This window comes from Rhincodon typus, chromosome 11 (genome assembly GCF_021869965.1).
Source record: "Rhincodon typus isolate 14 chromosome 11, sRhiTyp1.1, whole genome shotgun sequence".
Lineage (NCBI taxonomy): Eukaryota > Metazoa > Chordata > Chondrichthyes > Orectolobiformes > Rhincodontidae > Rhincodon > Rhincodon typus.
This window is the reverse complement of record NC_063342.1, coordinates 19628357-19650767: the sequence shown is the minus strand read 5'-3', so window position 1 is coordinate 19650767 and position 22411 is coordinate 19628357. Positions and strand designations below refer to the sequence as shown.

Here is a 22411-nt window from a genome sequence, read left to right as displayed (position 1 = left end):
TGTACCTTTTCTTTGTGAACTTGTGTTGCACAATGGGAAAACTTGTCTGTAAACTTAATGTTCAACCTCACATTGCACAGTCAAACTAAGATTAGAATGCCAGCCTTCATTGGGAAAAACAATTATTAACTAAGGATACCATGTTAGATATTAACTCCGAACCAAGTTCATTTGAATCATTCATTAACTGATACGGCAATTTCTCAGTCAGAACCGCAAAATGCAAGCACATTGCTTTTATTGTAGTTGTATACTGCCAAACATAGCACATGCTGGTCAGCTGCTCCATAAACTAAAAACATATCACCATTTCACTCTGGCTAACCACAGGGCTTTCAAGGTTTATAGATCTTCCTGGATGATCCTCACCCACATAAAATTAACTGAATTTCAAGTGCAAGAGATCAGCCATTACTTCCATCTGTTCTGTAAATTATGAAACCAAAACCTGCTTGGATTATTGTTGCAATGTTTTAATTTCTTCAGGCAATCATACTTTTTTGATCATTTGTTTAGCACCCGAGAATCCATTTGCCTGGATGAGTGCAGCTCTGACAACACACAGGAAACGCCAGGACAAAGCAGCCCATTTGAATGGCACCCCATCCAGTATCGTCAACATTCACGTCTTCCACCACCAGCACAAAAGGTAATATGTTTATTGTTACAAAGAGATGTCATGTAAATATCCATTTATATAAGATTATATAGACCCTTTCAAATATAGTTAGAACTTTTGAACAACAAACACATAGTTAAGGAAAAGCATTTAAAACATAATGTTGCACCTACATGGAGAAACAAGCTCACACCACCTGGATTCACTTTCAGAAAGAGATTACAGGACCCAGTTTGTGGTTTTAATCAGGCAATTTCATTTTTTAACTTAGTCAGAAAGAATCCAAGAATTGCCTGAGAAGCAGCAACCCATTGCCTCTTTATCTCTTTCTTCGAAAATCTCTTTGATGGCCAACTGAAAGTCAGCTCTACCACCTGGGTAAAGTTTCTGAAGAAGATTTTCTTGGAATTTACCCACTATCAGAAGCAAAGTCAATTCAACCAAATTCAAAATACTCCAGCATCTGCAGCTTGGGCATAACTTCAGAATCAGGTAACATGGTGTGTGTGTGTGTGTGTGTGTGTGTGTGGTGTGTGTGTTTTAAATGGCTATATATATATGTACATGTATAATCCAAAGTCTTTGTTGTAAGTTTGTTTTGATATAAACTTTATTGTCTAAAGGAACCTATCTCACATGGTGAAATATAAATTTTTTGTGACCGGTGAAAAAGTGGGTTTAGAAAAGGAAACAGCTCACCCCTCCAACCTTGGTCATAATAGTATCGTCTATAAGTTGCACTGCAGCAACTCATCAAGGCTCCTTTGGCAGCACCTTCCAAACACACAGTCTCAACAACCTAGAAAAACAAGGGCACCAGAAGCATGGGAGCACCACCACCTGCAAGCTCCCTAAATCCTGACTTGGAAGTATACTGCCGTTCCTTTAATTTCACGGTGACAAAATTCTGCAATGCCCTTTGTGACAGCACTATGGGTATATCCACACCCCAGACACTGCAGCAATTAAAGGAAGTGGCTCATCACCAGCTTCTCAAGGACAATTAGATTTGGCAATAATTTGATGGCTTTGACAGTGATGCCTCATCCCATGAAAGAATAAAAGAAAAACAAAATCATCATAGATCTTTTAAAGAAGATGTACGTTAAAGGTCTTTTTAATTGAGAAATCAAGTTGAATGGCACATGTCAGCAGAGTTCAGGAAAGCACTATGGTTGCAAACTGCGAGAAGGACCAAGTCTTCCTCCTGATATTCCCAGTATCACAAATCCCATTCTTCGATTCACTCCACATGATATCAAAAAATGACTGAAGGCACTGGTTACTGGTTATGGGCTCTGACAACATTTCAGCGATAGCACTAAAGGTTTATGCTCCAGAACTTGTTACTCCACTTACCAATCCGCTACAACATTGGCATCTGCCTGACAATGTGGGAAATTGCCGACATAAAAATAACATGACAAATCCAATCTGGTGCCTTTACCACCCTATGAGTTTAAATATTGATCATGAGGTTGGAAGATGTTGTCCACAGTGCTATCAATTAATACTTACACAGCAATAAACTGCTCAATGATACTCAGTTCGAGTTCCACCATGGCCACTTCTTACAGCCTTGCTCCAAACATGAGCAAAAGATTTGAACTCAAGAGGTGAGGTAAGATGACTAATTTGACATGAAAGCAGGATTATTTTTTATTCATTGAAGGCATGTGAGTGTTTCTGGCTAGGCCAGCATTTATTGTCCACTCCTAAATGACCAGAGAGGAGATAAAGTAAACTGCATTGCTGTGGGTCTGGAGTCACATGTAAGTCATATAGATAGGAATGGAAGATTTCCTCCCCTCCTAAGTGAACCTGATGGTCCTTCACACCAATTGATAATGGCCACCAAAAGGCCAGTCTTGCTATTCCAGATTATTATTGAGCTCAGATTTCACCATCCACCATTCTGGGATTTGAATCCACGTCTCCAGAACACTAGACTACATTAACCCTACCCCACAGCCTCGCTGAGATTGTAATAACTTTAACCATTGTTTCCATTGAAGATCCCTCACAAAGTTAAAGCCAATAGGAGACAGGGAAAAGCTTGCAGACTGCTTGCTTTCTGCTAGCTCAAAAGAGGAATGTTATGGTTCATGCAGGTTAATCAGTTCCAGGAGATCCCTGCATGAGTTCCTTAGGATAATACCCTAGGCTCAATCATCTTCATTTTGCTTCATCGATGACTTTCCCTCCCTCTTAAGGTCATAGTGGAGATGTTCACCAAGGATCATTGTTCAGCATCTCAGATTTTGATGTAGGCCATGACGATATGCAACAAAACCTGCACAACATTCAAGCTTGAATTAATAAGTGGCGAGTAACATTCATGTCACATTATTATCATGCAATAAATATATCCAATAAGAGAGATCTTAAACACCTCTTCTTGACATTCAATGGTATTGTTATTGTGGTGTCTCCAGCATCAACATCCTATGCGTCACCATTGGCTGAAAGGTTAACTGGACAAGCTATGTAAATGCTGTGGCTATGCAAGCAAATAAGAGATTAAATATTATGTGGCAGATGGCTCTCTCCTGACTACCTAGAACCTCTTAAAAGTGGTTTGTGAATGCCTTAAAATACAACAATATGCATGAAGCTCAAAATCCTCCAAGGGAAACCCCTACACTTGATTGGCACTGACCTGTTCACAGGTTCACCTGTGACTGTTGTGTGTTTTATTTACAAGATGTCTTTCAGAAACTCCCTCTTGTTTCTCCAACAGCCTAGCCAAAATCCACAAGTTCAATACTTTAAAAGGTCAAGGCCAGCAGGTATCTGGGAACACCAATACCTCCAAATTCACTTCCAAGGCATATACCATCCTGAGGTTTACCAGACTGATCCCTGGAATGGCAAGACTAACATATGAAGTGAAATTGGATCAGTTAGAACTGTAGTCACCGGAGTTTAGAAGAATGGGGGAGTGACCTCATAGAAATGGATATATTTCCAACAGAACTAGACAGTGTAAACACAGAAAGGATGACTGGGGAGTTCAGACCAGGGCTCACAGTCTAAGGAAATGGGGTAGGTGAATTAGGAATGAGCTGAGAAGAAACATTTTTCATCCAGAGAGTTGAGACCTTTGGAATTCTCTGCCACACAAAGTGGTTGAGGCCAAAACATTGAATGTTTTCAAGAAGGACTTAAACATAGCTCTTGGGGCTAAATGGATCAAAGGGTGTGGGGTGAAAGCAGGTTACTGAGTTGGATGATCAGCCATGATCATATTGAATGGCAGAGCAGGCTTGAAGGGCTAAATGGCCTGCTCCTGTTCCTGTTTTCTGTGTTTCTATGTTGCACGGACATATGTCACTATTCCTTCAGAGTAGATGGTTTATGAAGTTACTGCTTCTTTCCATGGGGTTTCTAACTGTTCCTAACCTCAAACGGTGGGACTTTTCGTATCAAAATGGTTCATTGTTATGTGACAAGTGATGGCAGGGCTGTAGTGACACAGGAAAATAGCTAGTAGAGAGCTCTTTTTCTAACAACTATAAGGAATTGCACTCAAGCATTAGAATAAAGAAAAAAAAATGACACCAGGCTGGCATCCCCCTTTAAAAGATCATCTGTCAAGTTCAGTTTTATGGAAGAGATCAGGAAGATCCAATTGCCCATGGCTGCAACTCAGACCCTGTTACGTTGCTGAACAAAATTGCAGGACTCGCATCAGCTGCCAACAGTCAAAAGAAATCATGGGTGGCTGCTGTGAAAATCTCACTTCCAGGACACCACAGAATAAACTTGGTTGATAGAGAGAGGATACAAAATACCAAAGCAGTTTGTCACCTAAAGCCAACTGATTAAACCTCATCTGCTTCAATTAACTCCATGTGCCTCCGAAAACAAGATTTTCTTGGAGACACCATTTAACTGTGTTTTTTTTTCTTTCTTGGGTTGTGGGCATCAACACCAGAGTTTTACTCATCTCCATTGAACCACTGCAGTTCAGCAGTCTGGTACAAACTGTCTTGCAAAGCCACTTCAGAGGGCAGTTAGGAGTCAGCCATAATTATTCATGAGCAGGAATATGTGGATAGCTTTACTTATTTTTTTTAATGCTAAAATCTTATTGCAAACAAGCAAAGAAGCTGGGGCTGTGTCATATAGTGAATGATAAGGATGGAATGTTATCCAGCAGTTGTGTTGGTGGAGAGGGGGTGGAAATGACTGCACTAAAAGTGCATGATCTGTCTATGATGAGAGAGTCTTAAAGCACAAGTGTACTCACCAAAATGTATTGCACAACTCGAGAGGTGTAGAATGCACATTCACATCTTTGGAACTAGATTAAAAAAATTTTGAAGGCCGAGGCTTCACTGAAACACTGAAACAATTGTGTCATTCTTTCATGAAAATATCTGCGGAGCAATAAACTGAGAGAGCATTACTTTAGGTGATAATATTTGACTCCTTATTTTGATACCATCTTCTGCACTAATTAGATGTACAAATGGGGATCTTCATCATATTAGATTAAACTGTTCATTCTGTACCTTACTCTTCGACTTAAGGTGGGAGCCTATGCTATGGGTTTTGGTGTTTCTGCTGTGCTTCACATTAAATCCTGGGCTTTTCAAAGAAGCATAAATAGCAGACCATTTTATGTTTCATTCTGTTGTCCGAGATCAGTTTTTTTTTTCAAGAAGCCGGTAGCAGAGAAACAGGAATGGAATAAAGGAACAGAAGTAGGCCATTCAGCTCGTTAAACCTGCCCTGCATTCAATATGATCGTTGCAGATCACACAGCTCAATGCCATTTTAACCATTCCAAACCCATTACCCTTTACACCATTGGTAATCAGAAATCTATCAATCTCTACATTAAACATATGCAAAGGCTGAGCTTCCTCAGCCCTCTGAGGCAGAGAATTCCAACCTTCAGAGTAAAAGATTACTCACCTTTATTTTTAAATCGAGATACATTGTTCTAGACTTCCCAGCAGGGGAAACATCTTATCTGCTTCTACAATGTCTATTTGTTTATATATTTCAATGAGATCATCTCTCATTCTTTGGAACTTTGGAGAATACAGGCCCAGTTTGCCCAAAATCCCACCATCCCAGGAACAAGTCGGGTGAACGTTCAATGCGCACCCTGTATGGCAATAATAGCTTCCCTGAGATATAGAGGTACAAGTGCAGTCTAACCATCTCCTCTACAATTGAAACAAAACTTCACTACCATTGTATTCAAATCCTCTTGCAATCAAGGCTAATGCTCTGTTAGTCTTTTATTAGCTTGCTATGCCTGCATAATAGCATTCAGTGATATATTAACAAGGACACCTAGGTCCTTTTGTACATCTACACTTCCCAACCTCTCACCATTTAAGAAATACTCTATATATCTGTTTCCCCTACCACAATGGATAGCCTCATATATTTCCACATTAATATTCCATTAACCATGTTCTTGCCCATTCACTAAGCCTGTCCAAATGCTCCTGAAGCCACTTTGCACCTTCCTCATTGCAAATCCATGCAGACTATGCCCAATAAGATCATTGTAACCCAAATGTCTATTTCTTTCAATCTTTATGTTAGATCCTGTGTAATTGTCCTTCACACTGCTGGTGTAAGGCTAACAGGATTGCAGTTACTTCTTTTCTCCCTCATTCCCTTCTCAAATAGTCAGGTGACATCTGCTACTTTGCAATCTGCAGGAATCACTCCAGAGTCTATAGTATTTTGAAAGTTGGATTACCAGTGCATCGACTATTTCTGTAGCCACCTCCTCCAACACTCTGAGGTGTAGACCATGAGGTGCAGTGAATTTATCAACTTTCAGCCCTATTACTTTTTTCAGGACTATCTTAATACTCATGCTCATTTCCTTCAACTCATCATTCTCCCTACTCACTTGAACCTCTAGTTCTGGGAGATCTCTGGTATCTTTCTCAGTGAAAACAAACAAAGCAATCATTTAGGTTCTCTGCCATTTCTCCATTCACCATTATGATCCTGAATCTGCCTTTAATGGACCCACATTTGTTTTAGCCACATGTTTACATTTTATGTCCATACAGAAGCTTTTATAGTCTGTTTTAATGTTTTGCTCAATTGCATTCATTTCTGATTCTTAACTAAAAAGACAGATTATAGTTTAAAAGTTTTTCCACAAAAACTATAATGCTTCAGTTATGTCCCAAATGGAGTCAAGAGCAAATCTTTGACTATTTGGTACATTGCAAGTTAAATTTAACTTTATTTTGTCCAGTCACTAATGGTTAACACAGAGGCCCAAATGTTTGGCACAGTCATGACTGATTCCATCCTGTTAAAAAAGGCTGAGATGACCCTAAATCACAATTGCCATAGCTATCCTCCCATTTCTGCAAGGCTAGGAGTAGAGTCCAGTCAGGTTTTACACATGTTTGTTTTGTTTTTCTGGTATTCATTTATGGGTAGTGGATCATGTCTGGGTAAGGATTTATTGCCCATCCCTAAATGCCCTTGAGAACATAACAATGAGCTGCCTTTTTGGCCACTGCACTCCTACAGCAAAGTTAGGGAGCGAGTTCTAGGATTTTCATCCATTGACACTGAAGGGACAGTTGTATATTACCATGTCAGAATGATGTATGGCTTAGAGGGAATTTGCAGGTGATGGTTTTCACAGGTAACTGCTGCCTTTGTTCTTCTTGATGGAATTGATTGTTGGTTTGAAATGTGCTTTTTAAGGGGCTTTGGTTAAATTTGGCAGTGTATCTTGTAGATGGTGTGCACTGCTGCTCCTCTGCGTCAGTGGTGGAGGGAGTGTATGTATTTTGTGACTGTGGTGCCAATGAAGTGGACTATTTTGGTGTGGATGGTGACAAGTTTCTTGAGTGCTCGAGCTGCTCTCGTCTAGGCAAGGCACTCTTGATTTGTGCCTCTTAAAATGGTGGACAGACTTTAAGAAACCAAGAAATGAATTATGCGCTGTAGGATTCCTAGCCTCTAACATGGTTTTGTGGCCACAGTATTTATATGACTAGTCCAGTTCAGTTTCTGGTCATTGATAACATCGAGGATGTTGATTAAAGGGGATTCAGTGACAGTAATGTCATTGAATATCAACAGATGATGGTTACATCTCCACCAACTCCTTGCGAGCTCTCTACAGCAGATCTAACTCTAACATTTATTATAACCGTTCTACACTTTTAAACTTAAATTCCGAATCTGTAAAAATTACTAATAATATTCTTTTACTGTCTAGCTTCAAATAATGCTGATCTTGCCAATGTTGACCTTGCCTTGCACACGCCCTATGTGACATAACCTATATGCCTCTGTCTAAGCTGTTTTTTTCACCCTACGATCTGCATGTCCTTGCTTATTACAATCTGCCTGTACTGCTCATAAACAAAGCTTTTCACTGTACTTGACAATAAATAAATCGAATTTAATCAAATACATTCTCGCTTGTTGGAAATAGTCATTCCTAGATATTGCATCAGTCTTGCTGTATTTGGACATAGATTGATTCAGTATCTGTAGAATTGTGAATATAGCTGAATATTGTGCAATCATCAGCAAACTTCCCCACTGCTGACCGTGATGAAGTGGCCAAAGATACTTGTGTGTAGAAAGCTGCCCCGAGAAATCCTACAGAGATAGCCATCTCAGTGCTCGGTTGACCTCCGATAGCCACAACCATCTTCCTTGTGCTAGGTACAGCTCCAAACAGTGGCAAGTTATCCACCCGATTCTCACTGACACCAGTTTTTCTAGAACTCCTGGTGGCAGCAGGTCATTTAAATCAACCAAATCCACTGAAGTGTTATCTTGGAATCCCCATTAAATTCGAACCTAGAATATGCATTTTAGGCCTGTAAAGAGCTATTTAGATTCCCTTGGAAAGGCAGGGTAGTCCTCAGTGAGGCAGGGCACTACTATGGTTCGAGCCTGGACACCTGAGTGTTGTTATGTACCTTAAGGGAGTAAGGTACTGCTGGGCATTGAGGAGGTGGGGTGGGTTGCATTCAGGTATCCTCTTGGATTGTTCACAGTAGAAACAAATGTGCCTAACAGGAACTGTAGAGCTCTCAAGTGTCAAACATGACATGAATTATCAAGGAGTGTCAAAGGTTTCAAGAACTGCCAAAAAGTATCAGCTCTACTAGAGACTGTTTTAAAGTGTCAAACATTTCAAAAATTATCAAGAAGCATTAGGCAACTTATGCTCTAAACTACAGAAGTGTTTCCTTTATTTATCTTTCAACGCAGCTGAATATTCCACACCATGATTATACTTTATCTCTTCAGTGGACACTTTATTTTCCTCCAAATCTATTCCCAGCTTCTGCTGGTCTGCATCCTTCTTTTCTTTTGCCCTTATAGGTAAGTTTTTAATCACAGTATTCTCCGTCATGGTGAGAGTTGCATTGGAGATTCCTTTCCCTAGCCAAGAAAAATGTCTTCCAATCTCATTTAAATCTCCACAAACATGTTTTCATTAGTCCGAACATGAACTCCCACCTGCCTTCTGCTTGGTTAACAATGAAGACTGTGTTTTCTTTTGCTTCAGGTGCTGGGTTGGCTGCCTCTATCTCTCTTTCTCTTTCTCTCTCTCCCTCTTCTTGTTTCTCATATGCAGATTGACCAGTCTATGCGATTCGGGGGTACCTTAAGAAACTTGCAACCTGATATCACATGGCCTTTTATTGATTGTTCCTTCCTTAAGCCCATGCCCATGGCAACCTGCATCGCATGGGGTTTGCATCTGGGAAAAATGTAAACTAATTATCCATTAGATCCGTAAATCCATCTTACCTTTGAATTAAAAAAGATTAAAATATAAATCTTCGAAAAGCTTGACATTCCTCAATCCTCTCTGTGAGGCTTGGAAACTACCTACAGCCAACAGAGATCTTTTTGCTATTGTTGGTAGATGTAAACAAATTCTTCCAGCTGAGCATGCTGGATACTCCTTTAACTTTTAACAACTAAGCTCTTAAGCTTATTGTCAGGCAGAATTTGATGAGGTCACATGACCCCACTCATTTCTCCATTTCACCACAAATTAAAGAAACAGTCCCAAAACATTACAACCGTATAAATTTTGTACAGAGATTTTAAAATAACGGAAGAGCTCTAGCAGAATGAATGGCGAAAGATTATTTCCTTTGATATTCAAATCTGTATCCATTGGACATTAATTTAAAATAACCACTGAGAAGTTAAGGAGGTACTTCATTTGATAAAAAGAAAATTGTACAAAGTTTTGCTGTGATATGACATGTTTTGCCTTAGAGAATGGTTAAATTAGAGACCATCTGTCATGAGGAAAATAGTTAAGTATTTGAAGCAAAAGAAGACACAAGGCTATGGAGAGAAAGTGAAGACATTGGATTCACTTTGGAGTGTTCAGGCAAAGGGCAGGGACAGACCTGAGGGGTTGGAAGGATCGTTTCCTTTTCACGAACATGCACAAGTCTCCTCCTGGTAATAACTTTTGAAAAAATATTGAAATGATTTAAAAAATGAGGGAATTCTGAACCATTTAGTTGTTCACCAATTGAATCTGCATTCTTTACAATTGTCAAAATGTGAATGGTCAAATTAGACTCGGATGGAGCAATGCATGCAAACACACAATGATGTGCATATTTACTTCCCTATTTAAAAAAAAGTGTATTTAATTTACTGGCATCAAATCTCTTTCACTTTTATTAATTACATCAACACCTAAATATCATTCCATAGTCTAACTATGGGGAGCCATGCAGTTAAATGTGTGGTTTGGCTGGGACTGCCATTAATTTGTCTCTTCACCATTGTGACCTGAAGAATCTCAATATCACTTCCAATAGGTCTAAGATGAGGTTTTCCTTAACCAATCTTATTTTAGTGCTGTTCTTATTCTCTTTGTTACAACTGGAGATATGTAATTTTTGCTTTTGTAGTCCCACTCCTCCAGTGGTAAATTTTAAATCTAACCAGATTGGTGATATGGCCAATTATATAAATGTCAAGATTGTAACAGTTTCAGTATTAAGAACAAATCAGTCACCTTTTTTAGTCAACAACAAATAACTTATAAAACAAATCAAAATAAACTTATTCAAACATGAGAAAATTAGTGACAACTTGGACTATACAGTTGTGATGGAACTTCCAGTGGCAAGTGAAGATAGTAAGATACAGCACAGAGCAGGGCAGCTCGGGCATTTGTGGTGGTACTCCAGTTGGCGGTAACAGTGAAGGAAGACAGCTGGAGCAGTTGGGTGGACTCTTCCTGGAAGAAAGTTGGGTGGACCCTTTCTGGAAGAAAGAAGAAGAAGCAGATAGGCTAAGGATCATCAATCCACTATAAACCACAAGCTTGATTTCATGTAAATACTTCCTTGCTTAACTTTAATTTCCCTTCATGGTCATACAGATTTGATCCCTTTGCAATAACAAATTCCTGCTTCACAATCTTTGGGCCTTCCATGCATTCTAATCTCATGTTACACATATTTACTGCTTATAAGAAGCTAACACACACACACACACACACACACACACACACACAAGTCTGAAGAGGAATAAATAAAATGAGACCTCTGCAAAGTGTTAACGTTAAAGTACTTTGACAAAGTGGTAGTTAAACTCATGAAATTCAGGACACATATATGGATTGTGTCAAATGGGCAGTGCAGTGGCTCAGTGATTAGCACTGCTGCCTTATAATGCTCAGGGACCAGGGTTTGATTCCACCCTTGAATGAATGTCTGTGTGTATCTGCGTAGGTTTCCTCCCACAGTCCAAAAGTTGTAGGTTAGGTGGATTGGGCAGGCTAAATTGCCCTTAATGTCCAGGAATGTGTAGGCTAGGTGGATTAGCTGCAATAAGTGCAGGGATAGGATGGGTCTGAGTGGGATGCTCTTCAGAGGATCAGTGCAGACTCGATGGGCTGAACAGCCTCTAACTGCATTGTAGGGATGTTATGAAACATTGTTCTGATTTTGAAGGTACTCTGCACAAGCTGCTATCACAGTGTTTCTAGAACAAGCTGACGGAATGACCAATTCTATGAAAATTTTCTTCAGAAACTCTCATCCAGTACTACAGATGCCTTTCAGTGGATTTCCAGCTAGCACTTTACTGAGAGGAATCGCAAACTTAGAGATAGGGAGTAATGTTCCTCTGGCTCTCAGTCAGGACTCACATTTTCTCCCACACAGTTCAAAAATGCAATTGCCTTATCCCACGCAAGACCTGGGCCATGTAATCTATCTCTAAAAGTTCTTCAGACTGTATGATTCAACTGATTTTCCTCCATCCTGTGCAATATTGTGGCTGTTGTACCCCAATGCCTTTTCCTCAGCAAAGTGTCCTTCATTTATATGTTCAAGATATATTTACATAATCCTTAAAAATAATATTCCTTCAAAAATCACTTCATAACACCTCCACCTTGACTTAGACATGTTTCATTATAAAGTGTCAAAATGGAAGAAAACATAAACATTCAGAAATACAAATGTGGCATTCACTCTTTAAGTCTAAATAATACTGTTATATTTTTCTCCATCTTGGTATTCAGGTAATTCAGAACAAAGATATAGTGGACAATACAATGTATGTACAAGCAGTCCCCAGGGTTCCATTTCTGGGTACATTCATAAGTCGATTTGTTCACAAGTAGGAACATGATACAGTACAATGTAAAATATCCAGTGTACAATGTAAGATCCTTAAACTAATAATAATTATATGGGATCTCATTTGTAACTACAAGCGTTCATAAATCAGATCATAAATCGCAGACCACCTTGTAATTTTTAAATGCAGGACTGCACTAGCAAACTCCATTAAAATAATCTGGCATTCTGATTTTTTAATTTTCCTCATATGGGTTATGGTGTTATCATCAGTACATTTCAGCATCACCAAAAAAGAAGCAAGGTACTGTAAATTACAAAGCATCTGGGGCAGCACAGTGGCTCAGCGGTTAGCACTGCTGCCTCACAATGTTAGGGACCCAGGTTCAATTCCACCCTTGGGTGACTGTCTGTATGGAGTTTGCATATTCCCCCTGTGTCTGTGTGGGTTTCCATTGGGTGCTCCAGTTTCCACTCACAATCCAAAGACGTGCAAGTTAGGTGGACTGACCACATTAAGTTGCCCACAGTGTTCAGGGGTGTAGGTGGGTTAGCCATGGGAAATGCAGGATTACAGGATAGGGTTAGGGAATGGGTCTGGCTGGGATGCTCTTCAGAGGGTCATGTGGACCTGTTGGGCCAAATGTCCTATTTCCACACAGTAGGGATTCTATGAATCTAAGAGCACCAGAAAGGGAAGAAATACTTACATTAAGTTGTCTATCACTGGATTAACCCTATCTGTCAAATATTTTTCAATATGATATATCCATGCATGTAGCTGCGTATTGGCATCACTCAATAGAGCGGTTTTTTGAGGATCTGGGCAAAAAAGCAATGATATTTATGAATTGCCAATGCAAAATATGTATGCTTCAGGATACAAAGGAAGGGGAATGTCATTGTATCTTTGAACAAGTACTTTACTGAAGACATGGGTTATTTCAGATGCCATTGACTACTTGCTTGAATGTGATGTCATTTGATGATCAGTTCTGGAAATAGTGATTACACTTACAGTTATTTGCAAACTATGATCAGACCATATTTGGACTAAATTGTATGTGAAGAATGTCCTCAGGTCAAAAGGCAACAGCATTGGTTTCCCTTAATTTCAGACTAACATTCCTTCACGAGTACTTTTCTCTTTACAATCTACATTTCCCATTTTATTTCCATTCATAATGTACACAGCACTTGTACATTATTGTTATTCAGTTGTTATTCAGCCTTCTAGATTCTTTGAAGTATCCCTAGTCTGTTTCCACAATGGAAAACAATCATGGAACAGGAAATATTTCCAAATTTTATTCCCTCCTAACCCCACTGAAAAGTAATTTATTTTAATTTAATGGGTACAATAAATAATTAACTTTCACGCTTATGAACTATAAGAAAAGAAAGTTATGCAGGCTGAATCTTTCACAAGTTCTTTGGACCCCTGAATATGTAGTCTACAGCCATCCAACAGTTTATATTTTAGGAAAACACAGGCTTTGTCATACATTTTTACATGCACTGTATCAAAACAACAGTGTGTGTGACCATTCCCCCCTCTTCATTCCGATTCTGTCTATGGAAAAAGTAACAATTGGCTAAAAATTGCCATAGCAATTCTGAGGAGCTAGGCAAAATACCATGCAACATGTTACTCTGAGAAACAGTAGCCTCATGCACGTTGACTGCAACCATTGCCATTTTATTGAGATCTGGAGTTGTTTATCCATCTGAGATGGTTAATAATGGCTGCCATCAGATCCTAAAAAGGCACTGACAGAAATGCAGTGCAAGGCACATTTCTGAAGAAGGGTCTAGGCCCGAAACATCAGCCTTCCCGCTCCTCTGATGCTGCTTGGCCTGCTGTGTTAGTCCAGCTCTACACGTTGTTATCTCCTTGCCCACAGATGGTTCGACTTGCCCTTTAATGTGATGATATTTTCCATCCCATGTTGCTGAACTTTTAAACTGATAACATTACAGCAAGGGAGGACCAGCATCTGGGACATGACTGAAGAGGACAAGCAACTATGTAATTCCTTAAGTAATCAAATTGAATAATTGTGAAATTAACAGTACAGTACTCGGACAAAAAAGAATTTGTAAATTAGACTGCATTAGTTCAGCATTAAATTAGGTACAGGAAGAGAAACAAAAAGCAATGGGTGTAAGGATGATTGTCCGCTTCCTCAGCCTTTTCTTGTAGCCATTGTGCTCAATATTCCTTTGAAGTTTTTGCCTCAGCAGCACAGCATTCCAAATGCTCCAAAGCTTGCCAATGCATTGGTCCTCCCCATGTCCAGAAAATCCAGCCTATTATGTCCATAATAAGTAACAGAGAAAGTCAAAGACTTGAATTTTAATTGATTACTGTCCCATTGTTTGTCTAATGCAAGCCCCTTATCCATCTGCGGCTATTGTCTGGAATAGAATGGATTTACATAGGTTATCAGAAAGTAACATTCTGTTTTCTTCTAAGCAGCTGGCTTTCTTGAAAGACATTGTACATTGTTATAAATCCAACACAATTAGACAACATAAAAATGATGCTTGGGAATATTGCCGAAGTAGAATAGATTGAAAATCAGGGAGACCAAAGTTGTAAAAATAATAAGTGCTGTGTTATTTTTCTAATAAGATGAGTTTCTTTGTTTATTCTCGATGAATGCTATACACAGCTGAACGCCCAGCTGCAAGGCCCGTTTACACATGTGCATTAACTATTTGCCCCCGGTGGATTTAGCTGTGTACCATTCTCTCTCTCTCCATATATTTATATTACTATATACTGATTTTGTGTAGAGTTGTACAATTATCAATATCAGAGATGTAATACTTCAGTAGAAATACACAGGAAAGAATAAAATGGAAGCTCAAACAATACAACATTTACTTGTTGTCTGGGAAAACATGTCAACTGACATGTGTGTCATACAAATGTTTTTATTTGCAAAGCCAATATGGAATCCCCTTCCTCATTACAATGAATATGTGATATTGGAGCCTGCAGCGTCGTGGAATCATACAATATAGATGAGGCCCTTCAGCCCATTGAGTCTGTACCAACAAAATTACACTAAATCTGCTCTAGTACCACTTGCCAGCATTAGGTCCATAGCCTTGAAATGACCGGGCTAAGTCAGTGCTTCCTCCTTCTGTGAATCACAGACTGAAAGCCTGATGATAGTATGAAGCAGACTAGATAGAAACATGTAAACTAGTTTCAGACATTTGAAACAAAGACTCAGCTCATTTCTATCGTAGTAATATAAAATAAAGAACTTTGGATGCTGAAAATCTGAAACAAAAACAGGAATTGCTGGAAAAACAGAGAGAGAGAAAACAGAGTTAATATTTCAGGTCCAGTGACCCTTCTTTAGACATGATGCTATCAATATACTATAATTCTGTTTTCTCACCACAGATGCTGCCAGACCTGCTGAGCTTCTCTAGGAAATTCTGTTTTGTCTCATTTCTATCATTGCCTTTTTAGGATCTGATGGCAGCCATTATTAACCATCTCAGATGGATAAACAACTCCAGATCTCAATAAAATGGACCTTTGCTCTATTCTGAGGAAGGGTCACCGGACCCGAAACGTTAACTTTGTTTTTTCCTTCATAGGTGCTGCCAGACCTGCTGAGCTTTTCCAGCAACTTTGTTTTTGTTCCTCAATAAAATGGCAATGGTTGCAGTCAATGTGCATGAGGCTACTGTTTCTCAGAGTAACATGTTGCATGGTATTTTGCCTAGCTCCTCAGAATGCCATGTAGGTCATAGCCTTGCAACAACAACAGCCTACAGTGGAATCCTCTTAGGACCTGCCGCTTTGCGAGCAAATGGTGGTGTAGTCTTCCTGTCACTCGAACAGAGAACCAGGTTAATGCTCTAGGGACATGTGCTCAAATCCCACCATTGCAATTGTTGGAATTTATATTCAATGTGTTTTTTTTAAATATGGAACTGAAAGTTAGTCTCAGCAAAGATGACCATGAAACAATCACCAATTGCCTTAAAAACTAATCTTCAGGGGAAGAAGGGTCCAGACCCGAAATGTCAGCTTTCCTGCTCCTCTGATGCTGCTTGGCCTGCTGTGTTCATCCAGCTCTACACCTTGTTTTCTCAGATCCTCCAGCATCGGCAGTTCCTACTATCTCTGTGTATACTAATGTTCTTTTGGGAAGTAAATAGGCTGTTCTTACCCGACGTGGCCTACATTTGACTCCAGACCAATAACAATGCAGTTAACACCTTACTGCCCTCTGATTTAGCCTGGTAAGCTACTCAGCTATTAGAGAGGGGCAGCACCTACCAATACCAACTTCCCTTCAAAGAATACAAAAAGAGATGAACATTATTGTACGTGAGGAGGAAGATAACTAAGTAAATATTACAATATTGTAAATTTGTACATTGCATAGCATTTGATCCTGTTTGCCTTCTAAGATAGCATTTCTAAATGCCCAACAGGACTACAGCCATAATATTTATCGGTGCTTCAAGGACCTTTATCATTCCTGGGTGCTGTTAAATTGCTGCATGAAATGTCCTTTGTAAAGATAATTTTTTTTTGTCATTATCTCTAGGTCTGCAATTTCCCTTTAACACTAATGGTCTCTTATTAGGCCTGTAGTTTGGAGGCAGAAAATGACATTGGAATCTTAGTTGAAACGGTGCATGATCTTAAATTCCTGGTAAATATCTCACCAATGTTTGGAGAACTGTCAATGTAACGTATTATATTATTCCCATTTAAAACCATTAGTTTAATCATTCGTGTCTGCATCATTGCATGTTGGCAAATAGTTGAGTATTTATGTGTTTCCTACATAGCCTGTGATTCTCCCATGATTTGAGACTTTTAAACTCTGATCCTGAATAAGTAAACTGAGATAACCACTCCTGTTGGATGCTTGTAGGAATCATTTCATTCATAACATATTACTTGCCGCTGAACTCTATATTTCAGATCTGAGACACAATTGAATTGAATTGAATTGAATTGAATCATTTATTGTCACATATATTCAATAAAAGATACAGTGAGAAGTATGTACCTTTGCCATACCTACATGGCCCTATTCACATTAACTTAGAATAAGCTAAGGAAAGAAAGATAATTTAAGAGTGTCCAACTTTCCATTTCACTGCCGCAGTCCCGCTCAGGGTTTTCCAGCCCTCGCCATGCCACTACTGGTGTTCCACTCTGGGCTGCCTCACCGGCCCGGTCTCACCGCCGCTGCCTCACCGGCCCGGTCTCACCGCCGCTGCCTCACCGGCCCGGTCTCACCGCCGCTGCCTCACCGGCCCGGTCTCACCGCCGCTGCCTCACCGGCCCACCACCGCAGACCCACTCATGATCCACCACCGTCGCTCTGGCCCAGGCTCAATCCACTGTCGCTGCAGGACACAACCCTCATGTTCAGCTCCTGCCACGTGGTTCCTGATCACAGCCCAGCCCCTTCCCCACTCTTTAGGTCGGTAGTTAAAAAGGGTGGGGGGAGGATAGAATTACTACAGAGGGACAGAGAAGAAGGGAAGAGAGAAAAAGGAAGGACAAAGAAAGAAAGAGAAAGAGAACTGATGAGCAGAGTGGAGCTCCGAATGGAGCAACTTAACCTGCCACCATCTTGCTGGAAGGACATATTGTTATGATACCAGCTTGTGCTAATTTGAAAAAGTCAAATCCCAAGGTGAAACCTGGCTTGATTGGCCATCAGTTTTATTTCTGCAATTTGATTACCATGGTGGTCAGTCACTGATCATATTGACAAGAGGGTGCTGATATTCTTCTAATAAAAGAACATTACAGTTTATTACACACAAAAGGAAAAAAATGAGGTATTACATTCTTCAAGAATTAATTGAAATGGCCTTCTTACAAATATAAAAATAAGAAGTCAACCGCATTACCCACAACACCATCCTTACAGATACTCAAGCCCAGCGAAAGGTCACTTTAAAGGGTAAAGTTTCTTGTTCTCTTGACATGGTTTTATATTATTTCTTTCTGACAAGCTTCTGCATTCACTCAATGATATCTCCTTAGTCCTTGTCTCATCCTAAGTGCCTAAAACAACTGCTACCACACTTAAGTTATTCTTTACATTTTTTTTTAAACTCCCTTTTCACAGCCTCTTGTTTCTGGAGCTCTTCGCTTAAATCATAAGCTACTCAGGACATCTTCTCTTCTGCACTGACTGTTCTAAACATTACTAAATTGTACTACTGCTAGTACAGATCTTTTAATGAAACTGCTTTGAAAAGAAATCTGCCATTCACTGACCGTCTGGATGGTTTTGCCTTTATAAAAGAATTGAATTCTGTCGCTATCTCCATCCGACATAGGACACTTACAGCCCTACCTTGTTGTGAAGACATGAGACAAATAACCACAAGGGTTTTAAAAGTTTCATTTATATACATGTAAACAAAACTTCAGAAACCATGGTGCCTCTCACAGCACTCAAAAAAGGAACTAAAATTAGCTCCTTCCTTTCCTAACTCACACAATATAGAAATACAAATCAAACCTAAAACTTTACATTCCTTCATCCATTTCAGAACCCAGGTTTCTAAATAATAATACATCATGGATCTTCATCACAGAATTTGTTGACTATATAGCCTGGATTGGAAATTCAAACAGACAAACAAGATCCTGAGAAATGTTTGCAGGGTGGATGTTGAAAGGATATTTCCTTGTGGGAGATTGTAGAATTAGGGTTCACTATTTAAGACTAAAGGGTCACCATTTACTACAAAGATAAGTTTTTTTTTTCTTTAACCAAGTATTGTGAGTCTTTGGAATGTTCTTCTTCAAAGGTGGTAGAAAGCTGTGTCTTTAAATACTTTTAAGGCAGTGGTTAGAGTCATAGAGTCATACAGAGCCTTTGGTCCATCTTATCCATGCTGACTAGACATCCTAAATTAGTCTAGTCCCATTTGCCAGAATTTGGCCCATATCACTGTAAACTCTTCCTATTCATATACCCATCCAGATGCCTTTTGAATGTTACAATTGTACCCACCTCCACCATCTCCCCTGGCAGCTCATTCCATACACACACTACCCTCTGCATGGAAAGGTTGTCCCATAGATCCCTTTTAAATCTTTTCCCTCTCACCTTAAACCTATGCCCTCTACTCTTGGACTCTCCCACTCCAGGGAAAAGACCTTGTTTATTTACCATATCCATGCCCTCTCATGATTTTATAAACATCTATAAGGTCACCCCTCAGCCTCCTTCACTCCAGGGAAAATAGCCCCAGGCTATTCAGCCTCTCCTTATATCTCAAACCCTCCAAACCTGGCAACATCCTTGTAAATCTTTTCTGAGCCCTTTCAAGTTTTACAACATCCTTCCGATAGCAGGGAGACCAGAATTGCAAGCGGTATTCCAAAAGTGGCCCAACCAATGTTCTGTACAGCCACAAGATGACCTCCCAACTCCTATACTCAATGCACTGACCAATAAAGGCAAGCCTACCAAATGCTACTTTCACTATCCTATCTAGCTGGGACTCCACTTTCAAGGAACTATGAAACTACACTCCAAGGTCTCTTTGTTCAGCGATACTCCCCAGATCCTTATCATTAAATGTATAAATCCTGCCCTGATTTACCTTTCCAAAATGCAGCATCTCACATTTATCTAAATTAAGATCCATCTTCCATTCCTCAACCCATTGGCCCATTTGATCAAGATTCCGTTGTACTCTGAGGTAACCTTCTTCGCTGTTCAGTACACCTCCAATTTTGGTGTAATCTGGTGTAATCTTAGTAACCTTTCCTGTTATGTTCACATCCAAATCATTTATGTAAATGATGAAAAGCAGTGGACCCAGCACTGATCCTTGTGGCACACCGCTGGTCACAGGCCTCCAGTCTGAAAAGCAACCCTCTACCACCTCCCTCTGTCATCTACTTTGAGGCAGTTCTGTATCCAAATGGCAAGTTCTCCCTGTATTCCATGTGATCTAACCTTGCTAACCAGTCGACCATGAGTGGATAGATTCTTGCTAATCAAATGGGTGAAAGGCTGTGAGTAGGCCCAGGATGTGGAGTAGTCAGATTAGCTGTGATCTTATTCAATGGCAAAGCAGGTTCAAGAGGCTGAAAAGTCTATTCCTGCTCCCTATTCATATGTTTGTATGTTCATAAAGTTATGTTATTTCGGTATCTGGTCAGATTCCTTCCCTGCATTTTGTACTTGGAATTTCTTCAGGGGCTTTGACTACACCTTCCCAGCTTTGCTTTTGTAGGCCAAGCACAGTTTAGATGTTATTTATTGTTACGCAAGTTCTCAAGAAAGATTTACACCTAATATGCTTGATTGTACTCTCCACCACTATAGACTAACCTGCTAAATGTACTCCAGCATTTTCAGAGCTCTGAATTTCCAACATTTGCAGTTCTTCTTATATTTATAAAGTTATGTTGCCATTAACTATGAATACATGTATGTTGGACATTTTTTGACTTGATTTATTGTTACTCTCAATGCATTTTGGATGTGATTGTGATCTCTATTCACGGCTCCATCAGAGATTTATTTAGTTTCCTTTTGAATGCTTCAGCATTTCATGCATTTATAAATAAAACATTGCCTACTCTTCCCTTGCTGCACTACTTTCTTGATTGTTAATAAAGCTTGTCAGAATTTGAAGCTAATTTATTATTTTTGAAAAGCACACTGAAAACTTTTTTTTCATTTATCTACTGTTATCTAAACAGTTTATCTAATGCATGCTACATGTCATGTCTAACATCAGTTATATGCACATTTTATGCTCACACTTCTATCTAATTAGCTCAAATTCCCTATTAAGAAAACAGCAGAGTATCACAACTGAACGTGAACAGAACCAGCATGTACAAAGCAGAAATGAAACCTGCTAAATATGGATCAGCAGTGCCAGCCAGCAATTGAAGTGGAAAAAAAGACTTCTGAAAATCGCTTCAGCTGCCATCTTGAACAAGCTGAGAAATATAATATTGGAGTAACACTTTAAAACAATAAAATCCATGAGCGAATATTTTTACCTACAAAATTGCTTGTTTGTGTTGAAACACCTTTAAATCTTTTATTTCTGTAAGAAACCTGTGCTTATGTGAAAAGACTGAGCCTTGGGTGCATGCAGAATCCTGAATTCTTCAGCTGAACTAATTCATGTTAACACAGCTCTTAGCGAACATCAGAGTGCACAACATTTTTGACAGGAAGACTTGGCAAACTCACTGGCTATTCATAGAATGTGCAAAGACTTAATGTTTGTAAGCCCTGTACCCTCCAGTGGAAAATTACTGATAATAAAAACCCATGAAAACTATTTTCACACAATGAAATTAGTCAGAGTTTTCTTGCGCATTTATTAAACATCAAAAACAAAACAAAGCCTAAACTCAGCAATTTTTTGTATTATTTCTGCAAAAGTATTAGTTCATCATATTCATAGCATTATTTACAGCATGTCACTGTGGCAAATGACAGAGTCAAATTTCAAAATTGCATTTTACAGATTGTGTTGCATATTATTTATGGGTCCACCCACTGTTGTTGATTTGTTTATACCTGGAATAGACAATAATATCTGGGTGAATTGTGCAGTCATTCAAGAGTTGAGATAATAATAATAATCTAGAATTGAAGGTGGTCTACAAAAATGATAAGCTTAAACATATTTTAGTGGAGCTACTTATTAAAGGAAAGATTTAAATGAGCATTAAACAAAAGTTTTAGCTTATTCTCAGTGCTACCATAAAACTTCAGTATTCAAACAGATGAATGCTAAAGTAAAAACCGAAATGCTAAAGTGTTGCTCCCTCTGTCATACACAGAGATTTATGTAGCTGTGTTGTTTATTTAGTTATTCATATCAGTTGGGAAAGTCATAGACTGGAATCATTAAATAATTAACAGGATTGGTTGAAACCATTCAGTCCGTTGTGTCTGCGCTGGTTTACTAAAAGACCTATTCAATTAATTTTACTCCTGTGCTTTACCCCTATTCATTGCATTCTACTTGCTGCGCAAAACATTTTTCTTCACATTATTCCTTCTTGTGCCAATCACCCTAAATCAATGTTATCTGGTTGTCCCTTCCATCAATGAGAACAGTTTCTCCATATCTACCCTCTCTTTGGACATCTCTATTAAATCTCCTCCTAAACTGCCCTTCTCTGGGCAGAACAGTC

At 39.2% G+C, this 22411-nt stretch overlaps 1 long non-coding RNA gene across 3 annotated transcripts; it reads left to right on the top strand.

The window, feature by feature from the left end:
- The first annotated feature begins 229 nt into the window (after positions 1 to 229).
- Positions 230 to 21545, top strand: LOC125484433. Of its 3 annotated transcripts, none has more exons than XR_007263266.1 (5): positions 230 to 340; positions 517 to 649; positions 891 to 1111; positions 16800 to 16907; positions 21046 to 21545. It is a non-coding gene; the product is annotated as an uncharacterized LOC125484433 (long non-coding RNA). The 3 variants fall into 3 exon arrangements; XR_007263267.1 differs by having other exon boundaries at positions 260 to 428; XR_007263265.1 differs by having other exon boundaries at positions 260 to 649.
- The last annotated feature ends 866 nt before the right edge of the window (positions 21546 to 22411 follow it).